An 18,300-nucleotide genomic window follows, 5' to 3' on the forward strand; every position below is an offset into this window, starting at 1 on the left:
ACACACCATCCCGCTAACATCCCCCCAACTCAATCCTGCCAAGGCCGAGCCTCTGCTCAGGCCTTCGCGCCCCACAGGTGACTTAATGCAAGTCGCAGCCCTTGCCTGAGGTCATCTAAAAATATGTTGTTGCCCGCCACCGATAGGTGGACCCCATCACTTCTGTAGAGGTCAGCCATGCGGGCCTTAATCCTGGGGTGAGGAAGGTAAATACCCAGCCCCTTCCCCAAAGCTACTTTAAGGGCCCTATTAGCCCTACGCCTAGCCCCTTCTATTCCTTTGGGGTTCAAAGCTTCACGCCAAACCCGGCGCTGAAGCATCTCAGACCACATAATTAAGACGCCAGGCCATTGCTCGCCGATCCATTGCAAGTCGGCCTGCGCCTGCAAAATAAGGGCCTGTCCCTTGACGAGGCCAAGGTCATTACCACCCAGGTGAATGACCAATATGTCCAGCGGAGGACCGCTCCTCCCCTCGAACAGCAAAGGCAGCAGCCCTGGCCACCTTAGGTCGCATCGGCTCTGCCACTCAATGGTGGCCCACTCACTCAACCCAAGCTGGGACCCGATGGCTGTCCTCTTGGCTTGGTGGGCTGCCCAAAAAACCATGCTGTGTCCGCACACAAGGATCTGCAGCCGTCCGCGGTGAAACACAGCACCTAAAGAGAGAACAGTTCAATTGAGGCTCCCAGCACCCAGAGGGTGAATGTAAGACCGATAGGCCTTGGACTTCCACCTGCCGACCCGCTGGATAACCTGACTAGAGTAGCCCATGGCCGCAGCTGTCGAGGCTGCCCCAATTCGAAAGGAATGGGTGCCGAATTTAACATCCTGCAGACCCAACTTTGTCAGAGCCTGCCCAGTAACTATCCAGAACTGGTACTTAGTCAAGGGGGCTCCGTCACAGTGACGGAATAATAACCCCCCGTCCTCGCCCCGAAGTGCAATGTATTGCCTCAGAGCCAAGACCGGGCACAATTCAGTGTCTGAACAAGGACCCAGCTGAATCACGGACCCCCATTGTAACTGGTCAGTCTTGGAGCGCCTAATACGCAAAGTGACCTTATCGTCCACAAACTTTACATCAGAGGCCATTAAGGCCTTCCCAGAAGCATCCTTCATGGAGTGGTCTACTAATTCACTTATCATGAGGGCCCAAAAAAAGGCTGTGAGTGCAGCTGCATGAAATAGTGCCATCTCATAACTGGAGCAGCACACTGAATCCCATAGCATGCCAAGGCCACTCAAGATGTCCAGAGACATAGGCTCCCTCACATCCCGTGGTCTAGCCGCCTCCCTAGACCAACCCTCTAACATTTTCTTGAGGCAGAAGTCCCCAGTGGCCTCCGTGAACCCGTGGGCTTTGCTGGCAAATGCCAGTGCCGCCAGCTGCCCCCTAATTGACTTCATTACTAAGCCTCTCACCTTCAGCTGCACACAAAACTGCATAAGGTGACCCACCAGGATAGGTCATACCTGATGTAGTCCCTGCTCCTTTCTAAACCCAGCAAACTGCCTCACCGCACGATCATACGACCTCTGTGTGCTGCGCTAGCTGGATGGCCCTGTAGGCTTCCACCTTCCAAGCTGCCATAGTTCCTGTGGCATCGGGGCAGGTATCAGGTCGGCCTCTGGGGCAAGCCGATGAAATCGCTCCATCTGCAGGTGAGACAAAGCGTCTGCCACCCCATTATCTAACCCCGGGACATTCTTGGTCAAGAACACAATGTTCAATTCCAAGCAGCGAAGAGTGAAACCAGCTAACCAGCTTCATAACCCTTTGTGACTTAGAGGTAAGTGAGTTCACTACGTGCACTACCGCCAAATTGTCACACCACAAATGCACGATGTGGTTGGCAAGTTCCTGGCCCCATAGGAATACCACCACTAGGATAGGAAAGAATTCCAGGAAAGTGAGGTCCCGACTGAGACCCCGCTCGACCCAATCTGCAGGCCACAGCTCGGCATACCAGTGCCCTCGAAAAAACACCCCAAATCCCATGGAGCCAGAAGCATCTGAGTGAACCTGAAGTTCTGCTTCCAGCAGAAGATCGTCCCTCCAAAAGGAGACGCCATTAAATGCCTGCAAAAACTCCTCCCAGACCCTAAGGTCCTCCCTTATACCAGCATCTATCCTGAGCCTATGATGGGGAAGCCTTAGTTTGCCCATGGCATCACAGAGACGCCTTAAGAAAGCCCGACCAGGAGCCACCACTCTGCACGCAAAGTTTAAGTGGCTAACTAGCTGCTGCAACTCATGCAAGGATATTCTGTGCCGGTCTTTAAATGAGGCAAGCCGCTCCCTAAGGTCGGCTAGCTTATCCAGTGGCAGCCTAGAGGTTTGCTGGACAGTGTCCAGTTCGATGCCCAGAAAAGTGAGGACAGTGGCAGGGCCCTCAGTTTTCTCATGGGCTAATGGGACCCCCAAATGTGCAGCCAGGGCTATGAAGCCCTCCAAAAGCCGGGCGCATTGGCCAGTTCCTGCAGGCCCCAGGAAAAGGTAATCATCCAAATAATGAACGGTGTCCCAACATTGAAGCTGGTGACCCAGTGCCCATTCAAGAAAGGAGCTGAAGCGTTCAAAGACCGCACAGGAAATTGAGCACCCCATGGGCAATGCTCTGTCCATGTAGAAACGGCCTTCAAAAGAGAAACCCAACAGCTCAAAATCATTTGGATGAACCGGGAGAAGGCGAAATGCTGACTTAATGTCGCATTTGGCCATCTCAGCCCCCTGTCCACAACGCCTGACAACCTTGACTGCCTGATCAAAGGATGTGTACCTAACTGAGCAAAGGTGGACAGGGATGGCATCGTTAACTGATCCCCCCCTGGGGTAAGAAAGGTGGTGTATCAGCCGGAACTCACCTGCTGCCTTTTTTGGCACCACACCCAAGGGGGAGACCCACAAACACGGGACTGGAGGGGCCGCAAAGGGGCCCACCGGGGGCAGGGCTGCGCTGTCAAGGCGCCTAGCCACGCCCCCTCTCCCGCGTGGCCCTACGAGGCCTGGGAAAATGCTGCCGCTTTTTCTTCTGATGCGGCAAATGCGGCTCCCGGCCTCAAGCCCTTGGCTGCTGGACGGGAAGGGGCCGAAATCCCCCACTTCTTGCAGTTTGTTATACGAATTGATATGTAGCCTCTGTTTTGCATTCAAGTACCACTGAAATTTATGAGTGCTTCTTTATTTATTTACATTTTTATAGTCCATCTGTCTTACTGACAGTCTCTCCACACAACTATATGAGTAGGATCAAGTGAAAGATTGTTCTCTCGTTGTAGATTAGAGATGCCAGTGCCCTGCTCCCAACCTCCACCCCCGCTCCATCTCCTGCCCCCCACTTACCTGGCCAGCGGGGGGGGAACACGTTCATATATGTAGTCCATACCTATAGTATTAGAGATTGCATCGTGTAAGTATATAGTGGTATATTCAAAAACAAGCAACTGGGGCATTCAAAAACAATACTATAGGGTATGGATTACAGATATGAGGTGGGGACAGAAATACAATGCAGAGCTGAAACAATAATGAAACAAAGCATAAGCAATTTAATATATTAAATGGCACAGAAATTACCCAATAGGAAATACTTACAGCAACAGACAGTATACAGTAGTATAGTCCACAGTCCCCCATCCTTTTACCAAAGCCATTTCCTTACAGCACAACCCTATTAACTGTATTTAAAAAAAACCTCTCTTGAATAATTTGATTTTGCACAGTTTGTGGAAAACAAGAGTGGGAGCTTTCCCGGTCTCTTCAGGTAGGCCACTCCATTAGGTGGGGACCACTATAGGTTACAGGTGTCCCACATTTAAGAAACCTGTTACTATGCATATTTTCTTGGAAGTAAACCATGCTGGATTCAATGTGGCTTACTTTCACATCTACCTAAGGCCAGTGCACATTCACCTTAAGTTCCAATAAGCACAGAGGGATCTTTGCATAACCCTGCAGTAGCTTGTACATTATGGGATACTGCAGGCCAACACAGCTACCACTTGAAATAGATTTGTATGGTAATAGTGAAGCTTCTTAACATTAATTGGCTAATTTGGCTTAATTTAGGAATGGATAGCGTTCTGCCTCAATACGAATCTAGGCATGAACAACAGCGACTATTGGGAGCAAAATGTGTGAACAAAAAGAACAGTTTCTACTGGAAGCAAAATTATTTTCAGAATGGGCACAAGACTACAGTTCAGACAAGTTTCTCAAGACCTATTTCAATAAATACACAAAGGGAAGGCACAACAGAGTCAGGTTGGTCCTCAACTACACTATACCCCTCTTCCATGTTGGTAGGGTTGCTGGGGCTTAGGTTTTGGGAGCTAATCCTCAGGCAGCATTAAAATCTCATGGGCATCAGCTAGCAAGCACACAATGGTTTCTAAGGCATCTAAGTATGCCTGTTTGTGGTGACTACTGCACATGCAAGATAGAGATGGGAAGAAGTAATCAGACACTATATTTTGTTGAGTATTTAATTTCCATGTTGTTGTTTGATGTGGTAAATAATCTGTCTCTTTAAAGCCATGCAATCATTTACAAACACCATGTGTTATATTTTTTATCGGAAGTTGTACCAGTACTGCCTTTAGGAATCCCACTTAGGTATATTTCAGGATTTTCTCCACTTCGAAAGAGAAAAATAGACAATTTTAAAAAATGAAAGGTAAAGTACCCAATACATCCAAGTGAATTCTGTCCTTGACAGCAGTGTACAGTATGGTTGTGATGTTTCTTAAAATTGTGGCCTTCATTCAGTTTAATTGATTGATTATATTCGATTTTTAGTCCACCCTCCCCACCAGGTGGGCTCAGGGCAGAGTACAACATTCCAGTTTACATAAAATACAATTTAAAACAGGTAAAACATTACAGTAAGATTAAAACAATGAACCTCGCATCCAACTAGTACCACTCTGACTTGTAAGCGTTTCACACTCAATTAAGTCCGATAGGCACTTCAGATCTGTTATGTTTTATTATTTTTCTTCATCACTGCGCATGAAATCTTCCATGGATACTGTCAGAACCACCCCAGGAGTCTCACGGTCAAACTAGATGAGATGCTGGGAGCTCCGTGTCTGGTGTTCTTAGTATTCTTTTGGAAGACAATTATCAGGAGCCCAGTTTGGATCAGGACAAAGGTGTAAAGGCAGGGGTGTTTCAGCATTTTCCCCATGCTGTTTTCCCAGTCTAAAACAGGCCATAGAAGCTGCTATTGGCTCCACTGGGAAAACAGATGAGTACAAATATGGGTTCCCTCTTGTTTGCCCCAGTGGAACAAAAAGCAACTCCCTGGGGCTATTTTAAATCCAGAAAAGTAACAGTTATGTGCCCTTGGATTTAACTTCAGTATCTCTTGATTCTTCCCTTTGAGATGCCTGCAACAAGTTTCCTAAGGCATCCTGCTTCTTAATTCCTAAACATTGCCTAGTATCATATCTGTTTGCTTTCACATCCACTTTTTTGGATGTGAAAGCATCCTTATTTCTGTTCTTCCAGTTCTCAGATGTCCCGGCTCATGACTATTGCTAATCTTGGACTGTTAATTCAGATTCGCTGGTCTCATAGCTATCAACCAGCTTGTTCTCTATTCCTCTGTATATCTTTATAAGACTGTCTTGTAGTGTGTTGAAACTATGCACTTGAAATTTGAATTGTTAATGCTTTGAAAGTCGTTTGCATGGGTGGATTGATTTATTAGCCCCTGAGGAAGTTGCTCTTGGATGAAACAAGCTTATAATCATAGCCTGACTGCTTATAGGGCTGGGGATCCCTAGGGGTCCCCCCTTCCAGTCTTCTTGGCTCCACCTATAAGAAAACAAAAAGAACAAGCATTATTTTTGGTTGAAGCAACGTTGTTACACCCACCTTGAGACAACGGTTGATGAGTCAGGGATCCTGTGGGGTCCTCTGGCTTTCTATTTTGGCTTCACCTAAATAGAAAACACAATGCAAGAAGTGGTAACTTTGGATCCCACGTACTTATTGATTTGGCACCTATGTGGGAGTATTCCATGCCGGGACAGCTACTTAAAGATTGAAGAAATAACTATTTTTTATTTATGAGACTCTTGATCCGGCACTGAAGAATTTTTGGAATGGTCTACTTTAAATGTGTTGAATATTCATGCTCCTTATAATTCTTCCTTCTCAGAACGGAATAATGGATTATTGAATGTATATGTAAATTATATTTATTGTATTGAAGGTTCTGATGCATATTGTATTTATTATATATGAGATTTATTTATTGTATTTATATTCATTGCACTTAGCACTTTACACATATAGAGATAAATCTAGTAGAAAAAGTAGAGTTGAAGAATTTTTATCCCTGAGTGTGGGTTTCATTCATGTTTGCAGATTGTACTCAGGGACACCTCTGTTTGGTTTGTGCTTTTTTAGATTTCAGCTGTCTTCACTCTGGACAAGCAAGGGCAATGGTTGCAATTCTAAGAACACTTTCTTGGTAAAAAGTCCTATTGGGTAAAACTGGGCTTACTTTTGAGTCGACCTGCTTAGGCTTGCTCTCTATGCTTCCTAAGCAGACTCCCTGATCCAGTAAGTGCTGTATATTTCTCACTTTTTAAGTAATATCTACCAGCACAGTTGGACCTCTTACTTAGCTATGGTCTTTCTACCCCAGGAGTTTAGGGTAAATGAGAAATTTCTATCTGAGAAAGATGGAGGATTAAGGATTAAATTGTGGAGAAACAAAGTGGAATGCAAAAGGAAATGTAGCTATCATAGCTATATAAACTCATTCAGGGGAAGGGCTGTATACATGGGCACGAACCAAAAAAACTTAATGAACCTGTGGTTCGTGGTTCGGTGCTGCCAACGAACCCGAACAAATGAACTGTAACAAACATTTCCCATTACCGAACTGGTTCGTGGGCGTCGGAACAGCCCCCGTTGCACTTAGAGAGCCCATATTCACAGGGACTGTTTAGCAGGCTCTCCTCCAGCCAGCACCCAAGTTTGGTCAAGATTGCAATAGGGATCTTGGAGTTATACCCTCTCCAATCCGAGACCCCCAGGAAACTCCCACTCGATACAGTTAGAGCCACCAGTTGACGTTGGCCCAGTGTATAAGGGGTTGGCCGTCAGAACTGCCTATCAGGGTTTGCAGGGATGAGATTAGAGTGCTCAGGCTACAGAACACCCCCCTTCCCCCTCCCTCCCCCTGGGTGTCTTCTCCCATGTAACCCATTGTAACCAATTTGCAGCTCCATGGTTGGAATGAAGACCTGCCGGTCAAGGTAAGCTGGGCTTCTACTATTTGGGTTTCCAGGGAGACAGAAGGAGTGCAGACAGAGTTCAGGCATTCCCCTGGCTCCATTTCCAAGGGAATTGATTGATGGTGCCTGACTGTCCGGCTTCATGAACCGCAGGCGAATGCAACGAACTGGGCTTCCAACGAACCCTGGTTCGTTGGCCATGGACCCTCACGAACCACTGGATCGCAAACAGATGATCAGGCAGTTCATGGGTTTTTTTGGTTCGTAATGCGGTTCGTGCCCATGTCTAGCTGTGACTCAGTGGCAGAGCATTTGCTTACATGCAGAAGGTCCCAAATTCAATCAGAAACATCTTCCTTTAAAAGGATCAAGTAGTAGGTGACATGGAAGATATCTGTCTGAGACCCTGGAGAATCATTGCCAGCCTGAGTGGACAATACTGACCTTTATGGACTGATTTAGTTAAGGCAGCTTCATATATTCATGTATGTGGGGGCATCTAGCAAAATATTTATTTTATTATTTATTTATTTTATTCAATTTGTATTCCGCCCTCCCTGCATCAGCAGAATCAGGGTGGATTCCAATTAATACAATAATATAAAATACAATACCTTTAAAACCGATAAAACATCTTAAAATATTTTTAAAAGACACACACAACAGCCGATATATAGCAGCAGGTTTTTTAAAAAACACATGGCAGCAGATTTCACCAGCAACCACCACCCAACCACCTACAGAAATATATGGCAAGGGCAGGTGGTAGATACCCTTTGTAGGGGCAACTATCTCTAGGTGGCTGGCAGGGAGGCCCAAAGCGTCAACCATATGCCTGGCAGAACAGCTCCGTCTTACAGGCCCGGCAGAAGGATAGCAAATCCGTCCAGGCCCTGATCTCTTTAGACAGAGCGTTCCACCAGGTTGGAGTCAGGACCAAGAAGGCCCTGGCTCTGGTGGATGCTAAACGAGCCTCCCTGGGGCCAGGGACCAGTAGCAACTGTTTATCATTAGAGCTAAGTGTCCTCCAGGGCTCATATGGGGAGATACACAGTAATATTCTGCTAAGTGGCCAGAATCTTTCCCAGAGCCACCCTGAGCATGTTCATGGAATAATGGAATGCAAATTTAAGTAATCAATAAAATAAACAGGAATCAAAACTAGTATCCCTCCTATTCCCTCTAATTGTCCTCTGCTGTATAAGTGATGTCTTCATTTGGATGGTCCAGGTGGCCTGACCATGTCAGATCTTGGACTCTAAGCAAGGATGACCCTGCTCAATATTTGGAGGGAAGACCAGGGTCGCTATGCAGAGGCAGGCAATGGCAAACCACCTCCATTAGTCTTTTGTCTTGAAAAATCTATGCAGTTGCCATAAGTCATCTGCAACTTGAAGGCACACACACACACAAATGATGTCCAATCAGGAGGTGGAGAGTGCCATTCTTTGCTTAGTTACTATTGGCAAACAACGGCTTGTTTTAAGCAACTGTCTAAAAGTGCACAAATCTTGCTTCTGCTTGCTTGGCATTGTAGAGAAGCTTGATCAACATGGTTTGTAATTGTGACGGGCACTTTGGTAGTAAAATAAAATAAGAGAAGTCATAATGCCCTTATCCCTATTGCCATCTTTGTCACACTCTGCTTATACTTATTTTATTTATCTAAAATGTTTATTAGCCACCTTTCTGCCTTGCAGGAACTCAAGGCAGCTTACAATATAAATAGAATAACAGTCATAATGCTGTATCCCACTGTGAGATTGATCCTTCCAACAGGCTTACAAAGCTCTTCCTATCTTGGGTGCTGATGTAGGCCTCCGTCATTCCAGAGGTGCCCTCTATTTGAACTCTGAAGCTGACAGATGTTTTTGTGGTACCTAAATGTAAAAAAAAGTGTTGTCTGTATTGCAGGAAATAACATGTTTTGAAGTGAAGTAAGGAGGATACCAGATTTCTCAGGATTTGGTTGCCAGATGAAAAAAATTACATGTAATTCTCTTATAACCCAGAAGAATCTGTTACAGCATGTGCTCAGTGTTCTAAAAGACAATGCTCTAAAAGACAGGAGGCTCGTTATGCTCAGCTAAGGCTCTGACGTGCTAATATAACATCTTATAAAATAAGGTATGTTTTTCAAGTGTTGGTATAAAAAGAATAGTTTAAGATCTCTGCACTGCAGCTTCCTTTGCATTTGGGCTTCGATTCTGCCTGGCTTGACAACACAGCTAAAAATAATCCAAGTTACAGATCTGATTATTTCCAACTGTACCTCTTATTAATTTTTCCCACCATTTCAGACCCTAAAAAGAGCTGCTCTTTAGACTTTCATCAGCACAACTTTGGAGTTTTTATTTTTATGCAATTAGAATTTTCAGTTCTGAAAATATTGGGTGGAAATCAAAGCCAAGGCAAGAGGTTGAACCAGGGCAGAATCTGGATTTTGCTAAAGCCCCCCCTCCCCGAAGAGGACACTGTTTAGTGGTCAGACAAGTGATATACTAGTAGGTTAGGAACCTTACTTGTAACTGGTCAAGGTACAGAAGAGTTTTTTAAAGATCTTTAATCCTACACAGCAGAAGACAATGGGAAGGAAGCATCTATTGGTGAAGAGCCCCGTGGAGCAGAGTGGTAAACTGCAGTACTGCAGCCCAAGCTCTGCTCACAACCTGAGTTCAATCCTGGCAGAAGCTGGGTTCAGGTAGCCGGCTCAAGGTTGACTCAGCCTTCCATCCTTCCGAGGTCGGTAAAATGAGTACCTAGTTTCCTGGGGGTAAAGTGTAGATGACTGGGGAATGGCAAACCACCCCGTAACAAGTCTGCCAAGAAAACGTCGTGATGCGACTTCCCCCCATGGGTCAGGAATGACTCAGTGCTTGCACAGGGGACTACCTTTACCTTTACCTAATCTTACACAGCAGAAGACAATGGGAAGGAAGCATCTATTGGTAGATCAAAGATATAATAACAATAACATTCGATTTATATACCGCCCTTCAGGACAACGGTTTTCAAAGTATGTTATTATTATCCCCACAACACTCACCCTGTGAAGTAGGTGGGGCTGAGAGAGCTCCTAGAAGCTGTGACTGACCCAAGGTCACCCAGCTGGCTTCAAATGGAGGAGAGGGGAATCAAACCTGGTTCTCCAGATTAGAGTCCCGCCACTCTTAACCACTACACTAAACTGGCTCTCAGAGCGGGACCACAAGTGACGCCTGACACAGGTTGGACACTTGCCAGCTTCCCTCAAGTTTTGATGGGAAATGTAGGCAGCTTGGCGGAATGTTGGACAAGTGACAGTTGAAAAGTCCATTGGACAGCAGTCAGAGAGCCAAGCTGCAAGACCAGGATGCCTACATTTCCCATCAAAACTTGAGGGAAGCTGACTAGTGTCCAACCTGTGTCAGGTGTCACTTGTGGTCCTGCTCTCAGTAGATGAATGGATAACTGGTCATGTGGACATGCTTAGTCAATAATGTTATCAAAAATTCAGAGGCACTCCTACACACATGTATAAACACATATATACTGTTACCAACTGGCCTGCATAAGATGTCCAGTTCCTTTAATAGAAGCTTAATGAACTCTTATTGTAATGCTTAAGACATAAAACTTTTCAGAGCTGAACAGTCCCTAGACATGTTGATATATCTGACATTAAAATTCTGTTATAGTGAAAGCAGATATTAATAAGAATCTTTTTATTGTTCAACATGCATTTAATGCATTATGTAATTGTCCGAACTGGGGATACTGTGGATTGTAGAGGGAACTGTTGTGGGAAACTAACATGCACAAAGCACATTGTCAAAGTGGAAAGACACTTTAGATTGGCTGCTTAAACCTTCCTGAAATCAATAGGAATGTTAGTTGTGACCATCTAAAGCCACATTAATTTTCATGTGATTTAAGTATTACTAACTACCTTTCTTTGGATCAAAGTCATCGGACGGAGAGTGGTAATTGTCTTTCTGATCTTTCAGTACAGCTTTATGTGGAAGGGTTCAGAATTTAGACAGGCAGTGTGCCTTTGATCTCTAGCCATTCGAGGGTAGAGGGAACCATTGGAAGGTAGAGATCATAGCTTTGATAAGATCTTCCTTTTCTTTTCTTAAAATATAAGGTTTAGTCTCTGTTTTTTCCAATTTAAGAGGATCCCAGGTAGCAGTTCTGGAAAGAACCTTGCAGGAGAGCAGCAGTTAGATCTGGGCAAGGTGGACCAATGATCAGACTCTATAAATGTATATGCCACCTGTCTAGAGGCTTGCTGAAGGTGGCTTACAAGTGAAAACAATACCATAAAATCATAAAAAACATTATAAATTATTAATATAAAAACAACACAAGCCATTAAAAGCAAGCTAAAACAACTACTAAACACTCTAAGAATTTAACAAGGTTGTCAGAGTGTAAGCTTTCAAGAGTCAGAGCTCCCTTCTTCAAGTCTCTCTGACTCTTGAAAGCTTACAGTCTAAAAATCTTGTTGGTCTCTAAGGTGCCACTGGACTCAAATCCTGCTGTTCAACTGCAGACCAACAGGACTACCCATCTAAAACTGAACACCCTAAAATCCATAAGACAGTCCTCAAACCAGAATTAGTCCATAACATAGTTTAAAAGATAAAACCCTTGAGTAAAAGTCTTGATAAAAAGAAATATTTTGGCTGGACACCTAAAAGACAGTGGCAGGTGAGGCTCAATAATAAGGGCAAGGTGCCCAATCTCTAGTTGCCACCTGACTGAAGGTAGCACAAAGAGCAGGCATGGGAGGCTGATTTTAACTGGCAGGTTGGACATTATGTGATGAAATGGTTCTTGAGAAATAAGCTTTAAATTCAATTCTATGACAATCATGTCTGGTGTCTAAAAAGTCCCCTTAAATAGCTATATCATGGAAAGGAGTCGATTTTCTTTTGTTTTTTTATCATAGCTGCAAAGTTGGGACCTTGGAGAAAGTAAATTAAACAGTAAATTAAACAAATTTGACTAGTGGCATCCCTGAGCCATTCACAATGGCATCCTAAACAGAGTTACACCCTTCTAAGTCCAATGAAGCCAATCTGTTTAGGACGGCATGGTAATCTGCTTCTCCTAATAGATTTTCCTTACTCACCCCCCACTAAAGAATCTTTTAATAAGGCAATTGACCTATTCTTTTTGTTTTAAAACAGCTGTAATTTCTAGTTTGTAGGATTATTTATGAAACCATTTTCTTTCCCTGACATAGTAATGAAAAGAGTAAATTCCAAAAGGGGAGATCTTGTTTTTAATATACAGACGACAATGCAGATAACTTTTCATGCAATACGTGCAGGCAAGACTTTATGACCAGTTTCATTTTAGCAGGCAGGCCCCCGAGATCACCTAAATCCGATTTCCTGCTGTTCCCATATTAACTGGTATCTTATCTTATTAGAGTGCACTGCAGCAAAATGTAATGTCCCCTTGTTGAATAAATCCATTTCCAAAATGTTATGAATGAAGGAGTCACAGCTGTCGCTAATGTTCTATATCCACGGAAGAACATAACCTGGCGAAGTTGTCAAAGAAAGGGTTTGATTTAACTCCTAAGCATTCTATGCCACTACCTGACAATCATCTCAATAGGTGATTTTGTGAGCTCTGCTGAATTATTCACAGTGCCTTATTGCTCCTTTTATGCACTGGCACAAAAACACATAGAATGCCACAAGTAGAGATCTACTTTGCCTCTCCACAAGCTGTGTTATTATTTGGAATGAAACTGTTTCTTCATCATCATTTTAATTAATTAATGCTACAGATTGCTTTGTTGTAAACAGAAATTTCTAATGGGAACACTGAAAGTTAACCATCCATATTTATAAACCTTTATTATTTATCCAAACAGTTTTCTTACAAATGGATGATTGTTATATATTCTCATCACATGCCCTTTAATAATTTTGTTCATCAAGCATGGCAAGCTTACATTTGGGATAAAAAATGCACAGGAAAAGGGTTATAACATTCCTTTAGGTATTCATCAGTGACCCAAGTGGTTTCTTCAGGAAACACTTCAGAGGATTTTAGGTTGATATCTGGGACCCTGAGCAAGCCTGTTGGCTCTCATTGTTACCCTGTGTGAACTTGAGTTGTGACCTATGAAGCACACCGCTCTCTTTTGCAACCGGGCAGAGCTGGACTGGTGAGAAAGCTGTCTTTCAGAGAAACTTGTCCACCAGTACTGATCTTCTCATTAAGGAACCCCTAATAAGCTCAAAGGAATGCAAGCATTTCCTGAACACAGTTTGAAAACTACAGAACAGGTCAAATGTGGATAGGGCTCCTCAGGGGTCATTTCATAGAAAAAGAGCTGGAGGAACTTATTGGCATAACTCGTTAGCATATGCCACGCCCCCTGACATCACCTATCCTGGCTGTTTTGGATCCAATCACCAGAAGTGTGTCATTGGCATAACTGATTTGCGTATGTCACACCCCCTGACATCACCTATCCTGGCTGTTTTGGACCCAATCTTGGCCATTCAGGGCCGAAATTGGGCCCAAAAAGGGGCTGAAAATGGCCAAAAAGGGGCCCAAAACAGTCAGGATCAGGCCGCTGTTGAGTAGGAGAGTGATCCACCACCCATCAGAGGCCTGATCCAGGCCGGTTCAGCCCCAATCCAGGCTGAAATGGGCCCAAAACGGCCGAGAGTCAAGTGGGCGGGGCCACCTGACATGTGATCTCTTTGGGGAACTGCCAGAACTGCGTTCCTGCGCGTTCCCCCTCGAAATGAGCCCTGGGGCTCCTGTACTTTTTATACTTGTGTAGACAAGATTATTTCAGCAGGTGTACCATGCAACTTTTCTCATCCCTGCACCTACTAAAATCTACACTTTAATGCAGCTGTTAGAGATATGGAAGCACTGCCTGTCTTTGTATCTGGCTGCTCTGGCCATTTTCACAGAGATTATCTGCCCTGGGTTCAAAGCTGTTGGGAAGGGTTTTTTTCTCCACCTTCCCACAGCATTGTGGTGTATTTGTGCACCTCCTGGGGTTTCCCAGTTCTTTCCTCTGACCTTTATCCAATCTGTTTTGCTGTGAATTTTGGGGAAAATTTGCAGTAAAGCCTGAATGGCCACTGTATGGATTTTCCCACCTACATGGCAGCCATTTTCCTAAACCCTGTCCAAATGGGAGCCGTTTTCCCTCACCACTGGGGGCTTTTTTTTAAAGCAGCAATTGAATATTATTATATTGCTAAACCGTTACAATATGTGTAACACGTTCTGTGAATTCCCAGGTTTCATTTTTCCCCAGCAAAATAAGCCTCTAGCCCTTCTCTGCAATGGAAGGGACTAGAGACTTTGTTGAAAAAATGAAAGGTGGGAACTCACAGATCTATTATACTTAATGTTATAATACTACATCAAAACAACAATATTCAATTGCTGATTTTTAAAAAACAATTTAAAAAGCCGCAGTGGCCCAGGTGACAGAAGATGACTGCTGGAGAAATTGGGGCAAGGCAACTGCAGAAAAGTGGAAACGTTTCTGCTATGCTGTGTTTGCAGCCTCACTGGCAATGGGGCAACCATACAAGCCTGTCCCCATGCGGAAATCACCTCTGTCATCAGCATTATGTAGGAAAAGATCATATGAGTTATATTAAGCAAGCAAAAAAAAAAAAAAGGCAAGTGGCTCATAAGGCAATAGTGAGTTGTAAAAATCTCCTTCATCCCACAACTCAGTGCATTATGTTATAACCTTAAGACTGGTTGAGATGTTTCCTTGGGCCACTTCAAGCTAATTTATTCAGTCACAAGACTGACCTGCTAACTAACCTCTGTCATATCATCTAGGAACTCACAGATTTCAGCTATGGCAAATTGTACTGTTTTGAAGCTTTGGGTGCCTGTTGAAGTTTCGACAGTTAATGTCTATGAGCTCATATGTCACACTGTGCATACAAGTATAACCCTTATTGGTGATAAAAGCCCTGTAAAGTAACATTTGAAGTGACCCTTTTTATGTTTGATAAATTCAGTTATATATTCAGTGTTCAATTTTACCTTTTAATTACTTTTTAAAGAAAAAAAATGAACATGAACTAACAGTTTAAACAAGTGTTGGAAAGGTCCTTTCAGTCCTAATCCAAACGCTTTTATTCACCCCAGCAATGGAGAGGTCATTCCTTTATAAGCAGCTAATTTGTTCACTCTCATTCCATGCCCCTTTGAAGTTAATACAAGAATTCCTCCCATCCAGTTCTGCAACTTACTGATTTAATTTCTTTGATTTTTTTTAAAATGGTCTATCATAAGATTTACACTTTCTCACAATAATTCATTTAACTCCTGAACTGAACAAAACTAAAGTTTCTGTTTCTTATACCAATGCTCAAACCAAGCAATAACCATAACCCCTCCCCATTGTTCTCCTGTCCATGCTGAGCCTGGCAGTTCTTATTATTTACTTACTTACTTACTTATTTTATTTGACTTATATCTCGCCCTCCCCACGAATGGGCTCAGAGCGGCTCACATCATAATTAAAACACAATACATTAATAGTCAACTTTAAAAACAGATTTAAAAAATTATATTAAAATACTCTGGCGCCATTATATATAGTCTACTTTGGATACTAATAAAAGACCTGCATAGGTCATAGCTGTGGGTAAAACGCAGGCAGTCATAGAAGAGGTAGCAATCTTAGATATGATAAGGGGGGACACCCGCTGGTCCTCAACCAAGGGCCTGGATCTCCAGCGGGAGAGTGTTCCACCAGGCTGGGGCCAGGGCAGAAAAAGCCCTTGCCCTGGTGGAGGCCAGCCAGATGTCCCTTGGGCTGGGAACTACCAGGAGTGGTTTATCTGCGGAGCGGAGCACCCTGCAAGGAATGTAATGGGAGAGGCGGTCCCGCAGGTATGCCGGTCCCAGTCCATGGAGGGCTTAAACACCAAAGTTAACACCTTGAACCGGATCTGGAACTCCATTGGAAGCCAGTGCAGCTGGCACAGCACAGGATGTATATGCACTCGAACAGGTGTTCCTGTAAGAACGCATGCCACTGCATGCAAGGAGGATATGAAAGTGGCAGAAAAAGATATGGTACGTCTGCCCTTGCTGAATATATAGTCAGAATAGGAAAGCAGAGCTCATCTGCCTCACATCATACTAGTATGGCAATTGGTAGCTGGTCAAAGAAAATCGTGATGCAGTCTCGGAGCTGCCTTCTGGCAACCAGTCAGCCACAGCTGACTTATAAAGTTAAATCATGGAAGAGTTCTTGGTATGGCAGACAATGAGTTGGATTTAACCAGCCTTTCTGATGGCAAAAAATGAAGAAGGCTGCCTCTTTGACCACTCAAAAAAGCTACGCTGAAAATCATGGGACCTGCATTTACAAAAGCCATGTGGGCTGAGGTCTGTAGCATGGAGGGGAATTGGGTTACGGTTAAAAGCTAGCCAGATTCAACCCAATATGAGCTGACTATATTATATTCAGAGACATATTTCCAGAGACAGAAATGTTTGTTGACTGACCTTGTTCCAGGTTAGAAAGCACTGGCCAGTAGGGCAGAGATTGTCTCTCTTAATGGTTACTATATAAAACAGAAGAGATGTGCGAGGGGCATAAACACTTTTCTCTTGATATCTATTGAAGAATGTTTATGTCAATATTAGCAATCTGTCTTGATCTACTAAAAATACAGTGAAGATATCACATTATCCAGGTTTCCAGCTGTTGATGCACCATAAATCTGTCTACCCCCCCCCTTTTTTTTTAATAATGCCAGCAAGGGAGGTCTTAGTGGTTCTGAGACCTTGGACAGAAGTCCATGATGGGTCCATAGAATCACTGCCACCCCTTCTACACCAGGGCCAAGCAAGAAGCAGCCCTTACCCAAAGTGGGAATGAGATGGGCAGGTGCCACTAGACAGCTGCCAGAAGTTCTGAAACTGGGCATAAGCAGACACCCTGGGGGGTCAATAAGGGCAGGGAAGGAGCATATAGGAGCAATTACCTACTTGACTGCAAATGACTCCCTTGGAGAAAAGACCTGCTTAAGAGTAGGCACAGGATAGCAGGAATTAGGTAGGTCCAGGAGAAGGAGGATAAAAAGGATCCAGCTGCAAGAGGCAAGAGGAGAAGGCCTGAGCAGGGACCAGTCAGGAACAAGGAAGGAGAGTAGCCAGACAGACAGACTTGATCTCTCTACAGTGGGTAGGGACATAGAACTTCTTAAGACTGAGAAGGTGCATTCCTGGCCAAGAGGCCACAACTATCACTGTGGTACCTCATGGCGGCCAGTGGTAGCCCTGTCAGAAGAGGAGGTGGCCAGAGTTAGGAGCAAGGTAGAAGGATCTCAGCAGGGGAAGCAAGCCTAAGAACCTGGGTGAAGGCCAGTGGAGAGAATGAGGGACAAACCCACCTGGCTGCAGGCTGACTGTTCACCTTGGAAACTGCTGATTGAGACTGAGCTAAGCAATAAAAGGGAAACTTCCAGTATCTCTTGAGTGCGGACTCATTCATAACAATGCAGACCCCATGGTACATCCCTTGGTGGATGAGCCCTCTGGTCATGGGGGCATCACAGGTAGATACACTCTCAGCATCTTCTATTTGCAATAAATTTTAAAAATACAAAACATAACAAAAACTTTTTAAAAAATATCACAAAGGCCCCACCTGGAGTATTGTGTGTAGTTCTGGAGGCCTCATTTCAAAAAGGATGTGGACAAATTGTATAGGTGCAGAGGAGAGCAACCAGGATGATCAGGGGCCTGGAGACCAAGCCCTACAAGGAAAGACTGTGTGACTTGGGAATGTTCAGTTTGCAGAAGAGGAAGTTGAGGGAAGATATGATTGCTCTCTTTAAAAGGCTATCATTTAGGCAAGGGAATGGAGCTGTTGTCAACGGAGGATAGGACTCAAAACAGTGGGTTTCAACTACAAGAGGGAAGGAACCGGCCAGACATTAGGAAAATCTTCATATTAAGAGGCTGAACAAATACTTGTTGGGGATGCTTTAAGGTGATCCTGCACTGGGCAGGGGGTTGGACTAAATGGTCT

The sequence above is a fragment of the Eublepharis macularius genome, chromosome 2 (genome assembly GCF_028583425.1).
Source record: "Eublepharis macularius isolate TG4126 chromosome 2, MPM_Emac_v1.0, whole genome shotgun sequence".
NCBI lineage: Eukaryota > Metazoa > Chordata > Lepidosauria > Squamata > Eublepharidae > Eublepharis > Eublepharis macularius.